Raw genomic sequence first — 8,631 nt, 5'->3', positions numbered from 1 at the left:
AATAAATAGAACCTCTGAGCTTCAGAACAATAGGTAACATAATTCAAGCAACACTTTCAGATTAAAAAAAACAGTGAAGGGAGTTTGATATCTTTCCCAGTTTTTCTTTTCCTTCTATATATATAGAAAATAACCTCATCCACTTATGTTCTGTGCCTTATCACCACAAAAATATAAATAAAAGAATGAAACCGCCCTTCACTGCAAACAGGGAATGAATCAGAGGCCTCAGTGCTTTCTCACTGTTGCAGCTGGGTCCTTGTCTTCACATTTATTTGTCTTCAAATTTTCCCTCCCTCTTTGCACTCTAGAGATCATACCCCATAAAATGTCGAGTTATCAAGTTAACTGTGAATAATTCATGAGATAATTATAAAACATTTACACCAGAACATTATTATCTTGCAATTAAAAAAAAACCCAAACACTTAATGTCCTCCAACATTGATGGCAAACCTCTTGTGACTGCAATGTCCTTTATCACTAAAATTAAATTGCATTAATCTTCAAAACTGTTTTTGTGCTTACTAGCACAGAATCACAGAAAACACACTCTCAGATAACATGGAAACCCAAAAATACATACATATACATATGTGTGTTTACGCATATAGGTATATATGGGATTCCGACATATGCCCTCAGAGAAGTCTCAATTTCAGTCTCTCTCAGACTCTGAGGCATAAGAGGCATAAGCTTTTATGCTCAAGGGATGGATTCAGTGTGTGCTGATGGGTTGTCATGATCCACACATGCAGGCACACATGCACACACAGCTATAGGCACAGGTATCTACCTAGACTGAAGAGGCAGAGCTGTACATGTACTGAGATGTTGTGACTCATGGAGACAGTCTGTCTCTCACAAGTGCAAACATAAGCATATGTGGAGAAGACACGCAGAGACCTGTAGCACTCCGCGCCATACAGTGGGGGCTGTGGTAGGGTACAAGGTTTTCCTTCTCATACCGTTCCACTGCAAAGGGTACATTTTCTCTCTTCTTCCAGAAGGGGATCTTTGGTCAGAGTCTGTTCCAAAGTAAGAGTAGAGCTTTCTATGAAATGAATATAGTAATAAATTTCAGTTTTACACTGGTGTCACCAAGATCAGGATTTGGCCTTGTATACACATCCAAAATTAATACTGCCGTATGCGCCTATAAAGGCTCCTACAAAAGCATCGCTGATCATGCAAATCTCTAGTGCAATGAGCATGGCTGGCCATTAGGATTTCTGCAGCCTGTAAAACAGCTCCTCTGTCACCTTCCATCTGGACATGAGGCCAGAAGATTGTCTGGGAAAATTCTCAAGGCCATGTCTTCACTATGTGCTGATGATCTCTAGTTACTACAATCCTTAGTTGCTCCTGAGGGCTTTAATAGGCATACACAGAAAAACCTCAAAACCTTCCTGCTTAAGTTTACAAAAGCTGTCAGCTTGCTGCTAGAGAGACCCAGGTTTTTCAACAATGACTTCTCTCCCTCAGCAACACAGGATAACAGAGCACCACTAAAACATAACTCCACTAGACAACTGTTTTTGTGAATGTGGGCTGCCGTGCTCTGAGGAAACAGACAGCCAGCAGACCTTGGACTGACATAGCTAACATCTATGTTACTATCCCCGGGGTAACCCAGAGTAGAAAAAGAAATCCCCTCAGGGCAAATGCAGGCAAGAAAAAACTCTTTCTTGTTCCTCTTTCCCCCTTCCTCCCTCTTTGAATGCAGTTGGTCCACATAGGAAATAATCTGTGCTTTCTCACAAAAGTGTTTACACCCAGACCAATACGCTTAATGCTTTTCTGCACAGAAGAGAAGGGTGGAGGCTCCTCTTTCTCTCAGAAGAGGTCACATTAGGCAATGCAACGGCTACATCTGCCTCACAGTCCAGAGTGAGGGCTGGAAGCACGCTGCGCATCCTTAACCTGTGAACGTGCCCCAAGAGATTTGGCACTAAGTTGATGGCAAGCAAAACTACCTAGAGCCTGAGGTGTTACAGTTTGATTAACCACACATACCTTTGTGGAAGGATTAGGAGGACTCTATCATTATGATGTTTGAATCCTAATTGAAACCCAGTCCTTCCCGCACACACTGTGCTGGTCTGGGATTTGAGAGGAGAGAGGTGTGAGCATTTGCTTTTGGGCAACAAGGGGGTTTACAGCTCCAAAGACCCATGTTTACCTCCCATCGCACATCAAACCAGCAAACATCATGGGATTGTACAAGACTGATGGACACAGTGGGGATTAGAGCTAGAATTTCAATCGTCTATGCAGAGCCCATTTAGAAATCTGTCTGCTGTATGCAAGTGTCAACAAACACTCATGAAATTTCATCTCTGCATCAATTTGCAGAATAGGAAAAATGCTTTGTGAACACCAACATAGTCCTGTGTATACAGCTGCCAACAGCTGCCCTCTAGGGTGATTCATGTAATTCTCTATGCTTCTCAGCAAGATGTCATGTATCACAAAGACTATTATCCAAATATGAGCTAAGAATAAATCCCTAAGAAGGTCTATTTTCCTTAACCCTGAAACACAGAGGAGACCTGTTTCAGATATTCTTCTCTGAGTACTTAACTCCACTACGCAGCAAGGGGATCTACAGTCAAGAGAGTTGTGAACAATTCAGATTACCAGACTTTCATGCCATATACTGGTTATTACATGGTTATTACTACTATCTATGTGATCCTGCAACTAAAGACTACAAATCATAGTGCTAGACATTGTTCATGTCCCCTGAAATATATAGCTATATCATAACCTCTTTGTCAAAGGAATCACTGTCTCAGAGAAAAGGTAATGTCAGGAGGTAAAGATAGATGGGGATCATGAGATGATGAGAAAATCTTGACTGGTGTTATAGAATTTGAATGTACCAACAGCTTAACTACTGTTAACCAGCTAATTACAGATGCTAAAGAGGTAACACCCCTTCAGCTGATTCTTCAGAACCACCTGGACACATCACACACACGACTGCAAAACAGAGCTCTAGCTTGATGCATGAGGACAATGGCAGTACAAGGGGATGTGTTACAGCTCATGCATTTGCTTATGTTCTTCCTGAATGCATCTTCCTAACATTTGAGATCATTTGAGTATGAAAGTTTGCCAGTGAAAAGAGCTGAAGACCGCAGCATTTATTCTCTCTGTAAGGACAAAAGGAGGATCAAGTCCAAGTTATTTCTCCTCAAACCACGGATCAATTGAGCAGCTCTGATGATGTCACTATCCCTGGCACTGGGACCTAATTCAAAATTACCTCAAATCTGAAAGATTGATTTTCTCCATCAGTATTTAATGTATCTTTCTTTTCCCCGTAGAAGAAAAGAAAGAAAAAAAAGGGGAAAAAAGAAAGAAAGAGAGAGGGAGAAGAATTCAACTGGTTCAGATTCAACTGCAATTTAGCATTCATTTGCATTTTTAAATTAGTTAAGCTATGGACCGTTGCAAAGCAATGACAGAGAATTTTTGTAATAATTAGTCTGCTGGGAGCATAGAAATGGCTATGCAGGCAGGTTGTTCTGAAAGAGGAAGCAATACCCAAATGCTCAAACAGGGATTTTTGCACAGGCAAATTTAGTCTCACTCATATGGGTCCAGATCCAGCTCACCACAGACAGCTGCAGTTCAGACAACTTCATCTGCACTAGACACTGACTACAGTCAGTGGAGAGAAAGGAATGCTTTTAGACTATGATTCATCTTACCCTAAAGTAAAAACCTAATCAGGCCAGATGATTAGATACCTGAAGTGAGGTAAAATCAATCTCCCACTGTTGTTTTTCAGTATAATCTTAGTTTCTGCAGTCTCTTCATTGGCTTTAATCTCTCCTCAGTGAGCTCCACACATCTTACCCCCTTCTCCCTTCCTCCTGCAGTTCCTACCATGATTCTCATAGTGCCTGCAATGACATGTATCCCTCTCCTAACTCCACTGGAAAGTCATCATTGCTTCACGTCTCACAGCAAATGCTCAGGGGAGGAGGAAGTGGGGGGTCAAGTGGGAATGAAATAAAAGGCCTCCAAACTTTGCCATAGGGACCTACCTTCCCTCAGCTCATTTAGGAGGATACAAAAGTGCTTCGTTATACAGTGTAAATTGCTGCATATTCAGCAATCTGACTTGAGCTCACCTGTTTCGCAATGCATCTCATGTTTGTTGTTTGAGATGGGTGAATATTATCATGTCTCCTTCCTTGGATGGAAGGACATGGCAGCACTAATGCTCACTTTGCTCAATAATGGGAAGAGACCACTCATGACTAAGCATGACTTTAGAAACATTGCACACTCAAAAATCTTGAAAACAACTGGCCATCACCCATTTAATTCTCTCTGTCTTGCACCATTTTGCGTTTGTTGTCCTTTGCTTGCCCTGCTCCAAAAGCTGGCATCTGTTTCTCAGTGTGACTGCCACTTTTTGATTAAGTTTTTCCTCTGTGTGAACTGAAGCATAATAATCTTACAGTGAATTTCCTGAAATCCTTCATGTGAACTGAAACTTCAACCCTCAGCACATTTGTGTTTGTCCAGCTTCATCAATGCTTTGTCCAAAAATATGAATGCATTCTCTTCTAAAGAAACAATAGTCATTCCCAGCAATTTTCCATCAGCAATCAGTCAATACAAGATATATGGCATGATGATGTAATACTCTCAGTACAGACAAAAATTGAAATGGGCTAAAATATTTCTGATATCTCATTACAAATAGCATTTGGATCTGCCCCTATTCATCAGAGGTAATGAAATCTGAAGCCAAAATCACCAAATACATAAAACCCAAACACCATGTCACTAATTACATATCTATTCATCTGTAAAGGATCAACAATTCAAAGGACATATGCACTCAACTGCTGTCTGAACCTATGCTACAGAAAATTGCATGCACTATCCAGGGTAATTATTTAGAACAACAGGCTAAAGGCTGTGTCATGGAATGGTTTGTTTTCTCTCAAGCATAGTATGGAACTGCAGAGCATCAACATTTTACAGACACTTAATCCATAATGGTGTGTCATGTGGTTATGTAAGAACCAGCACTTGTTTTTCTAGAAAGTTTTAATTCTTGTCTCCTTCCAAAGAGGTCCCTATGACCTGAAAATCATTCTACCTGCATCGAATGCATTAACTCCATGACCGCAAAATAAAGACCTCATTATTCTGACAACAAAGTGAGTACAACTGGATTTCCCTGAAGGAACCCAAACCTTCATGGTTTTATTACCATGTCACTCTGAGTTTTCATAGGTGTTATTCACAGAGGTACATTTTGTTTCAGCATGGACTTAAGTGACATGATCTAAGCTATCTTTTGATAACAGAAGGGCAGGAAGAACATGAAAGCTAAAATAAATAAATGACTGTATTTGTATTATGGATACCAAGACCAAAATGTGCACTGTTCCACATCTGTTAGTAACTTGTGCAACTTTTGGGACTGGCATTTCTGGAGTGTGTTTATCCTTTCAAAGTTTCTGATATATTGTTACCAGTCTGCCTCATTCACATAAGTGAGTTTCAGCTATGACAACTAGCACTGCCTTAGAAAGTTCAAGTTTGTTGTGTGCTTACATGTCATTTTGCCACTATCACAGGTCCAAACTGAGGTGCAAGTAAGCACTTCCTAGGATCCTTTGTGCATTTTCCCTCAGAATATCGTTTATTTCTTCTTCTGGCAGAGAATAGTTGTGGGGTTCATGCTTTACAGCTGTGGCGTAGGCTCTGGAAAGGTTCTTTTAGCTTGTAGTATGCAGGGACACATGGGTATATGTAGCATACAGGGGCAGAAGGAGCAAACCTTCTGTCAATGCTGCTGAAATCTGGGTAGGATTCTTCTCAACTGAGCCTAGGCAGCTGACTGATGTCTCAGTTTCTATTGTATCACTGGAGAGAGAAACACTTCCAAGGACCATTTGTCTCTAAGACAGTTGACCAAGAGAAATAGGATCAGTTTCTGAAAGAGTCATTCTATTCTCATTATCTACAGAGCAAATCTATACACTTGTTTGGACTAGAAACCAACTTCTAGGCAGTTATATTTAGACTAACTGGAATGCACTCACAACATCTTTGTATGTTTGCCTGTGTACATAGGAGTGGATCCATTCCAACTGTTTATTCCCGAATCTTTTCACATAAGCATCACCTCAGAAATGACACTGCTTTCTGACAGAACCAAGCTGACCCAGATCTAGACTGAGGAGCAATCAGAAGACATCCACAGTCCTATGAACATAGACTCTGAGCTAGTCCTCTGGTTATGATAGGGTCTTCCCTGTAAGACAGGAGGCTGTGTAGAGACAACATTGAAAAGAGACAGAAAGGAGACAGGAAAGGACAGAAAATCTCCCTCACCAAATCCTTGGTGATGACAGATCTGTATTATAACCTCCCTTTCCAAAAGACTGAATTTTAAGAAAGCTTTTTTGAAACGTCTCTCTAACATCCAAAGTCTGCCAAAGTAGTTACAGGCAATATTACTTTGTCAAGCATCTCCTTTTGTTCCCAGTGTGCCGCTGCAGACAGGCAGACAGGCTGAACGCTGCATTGAGGTGCAGAAGGGGCTAATTCCCAGTGCCCTCTGACATGCCTTTAGACCTTCTCTCACTGATGTATAGTCATCTATAATTATCTTTGCTGGATATTTCCGTATGTGTAGCCAGCAGTTCAGATACCCCATTTCATGAAGGACTTTTCCATAAAAATAGATCCTGTAAAACTTATACCTTTAGACAACTCCCACTCCGAGATAGTCCATGTCTCCCTATTTTACAAAATAAAGGTTTGAGCATTCATTCTCCTGAGCCTCTGCTGTGTTATCTGTGCCGTGTTATCTGCATTATTTGCGATTGTCTTGGAAACCCAGCTCACCCTGAGGCCAGCTATTAACATCTTTCAGCATAACAAAATCTTTTATTGTCCCACTATTTCACATGCATCCTGTCAAGACAAGCAGATGAATGAGTTACCAGGGGGTAAGTTTGGGTATAAATTTACAAGGCCTCTACTCCATCATAATTGTCTGTATTCATATTCTCATTCTTCATGCTCATCGAGATGTACTTCGAAGTGATTTGTCCTCGGGAAAAAAAGGGGTTGGTTGCTTTGCATCTGCTCTGTAAAAACAAAGGAAAGAATGTCCTGGGGCTTCTTATGGAGAAACTGACATCCTGGGAGGTCACCCACTAACTTTTCCTGCATAACTGGTTCTTCCTTCTTTCGCCTCCATGAGGCCATTCCACATCACTAAAAAATGTTTAGTGAAAATATGAAGCAAGCTATTTAGTTTGAAAGACATTTTTCATCCAAGTAGCTGAAGTATTTCAGTTAGAAGGAAACATTATCAGGAAGAAAAGACTGAATAGGGTTTTCTACACTAAAATTCTTGACACTCTGCATATATGAGCAACCATCCATAAAGGACACGCAGTTTACATTACCATAAGACTCTTCTCCAAGCCCAGCTATAGTATTTGTCCAGAATCACAACCCGAGAACATTTGACTATCTGCATTTTTCCATGTGCCTCAAAGCTTTTGTCAGCATGACTATGAGAGCTAGAGGGTAAGATCTGCTCACATTCCCAGCTGACAGCTAGGCCAGCAAAATCTCATTGATCATACATGATCTCTGATTCTTTTTATTACTTAGTGGATTGACAAAGAATCCCTTAATGGCTCCAATGACTGTTGCGTTTTTAATGAAGCAGCAAATAATTGAAAACACTAAATACTCATTATAATTAGTAAATGACAATAAAATAATAGGCAGGCAAATATTAAAAGAACTTATCACCCAACTGAGGGCAGCCTAATAGAATAAAGATAATCTTCAGAGAAATACACCATGAAGGGCATTCATCTCTGTAAATGTGTTCAATGCACCCTCCTAACCTGTGGTGCTAATTCACCCGGAATAAAAACAAAGCTAAATAAGTTCCCTAAGTCCAGCTTGCACACACATTTAACTTACTTAGTGTTTATCTGTTATGTGAGTGTACACTGACTTTAGTCATCTTCAGGTCACGTCAGTAGCATTGCTTATTTCATTCTTTCTGGCTACTTACCCATTCCACCAATGCTGAATGCCATATGGTGTCCTAATTATTGCAGTGCTGCTTGTATTATGTTAAATAACCAAAATGTGGGGAGAGAAGCAACAAGGAGAGTCAAGCATTCTGAGGAAAAGGCTTGCTCAATGTACACCACTTAATGCAAACAACTCCAGAATGCCAAGAGCCACATCCAGGAAATGAAAAAAGCTGGGCATGAGAATACCAAAACCATCTGCCTGGGGTCTTACATCACCACTGGGATTAGATTTTGTTTCTCTTCTTGCTTCTATTTCCCCATGGCTAGAGAAGATGACTGTAGCTTATAGGAGTAGAAAAACATAATGTTATTCAAGACTCTGACATTGTTATTCTAATTTGCAAAAAAGGAGGAGGAGCAGATTCAAGGATGATACAAAACCCTTGGGCTGGATTCCCTTTCTGGCTTATATTGAAATAAATAACATGCAGGAGTGGAGAAGTCCATATTAACAAGAGAATCAAAATGCACTAACCAATTTGCATTGCTAAAGTGGTGCAAGGCTTTGGAGGCATAATCACAA

This window comes from Strigops habroptila, chromosome 12 (assembly GCF_004027225.2).
Source record: "Strigops habroptila isolate Jane chromosome 12, bStrHab1.2.pri, whole genome shotgun sequence".
Taxonomy (NCBI): domain Eukaryota; kingdom Metazoa; phylum Chordata; class Aves; order Psittaciformes; family Psittacidae; genus Strigops; species Strigops habroptila.
This window is presented reverse-complemented; position numbering follows the sequence as displayed.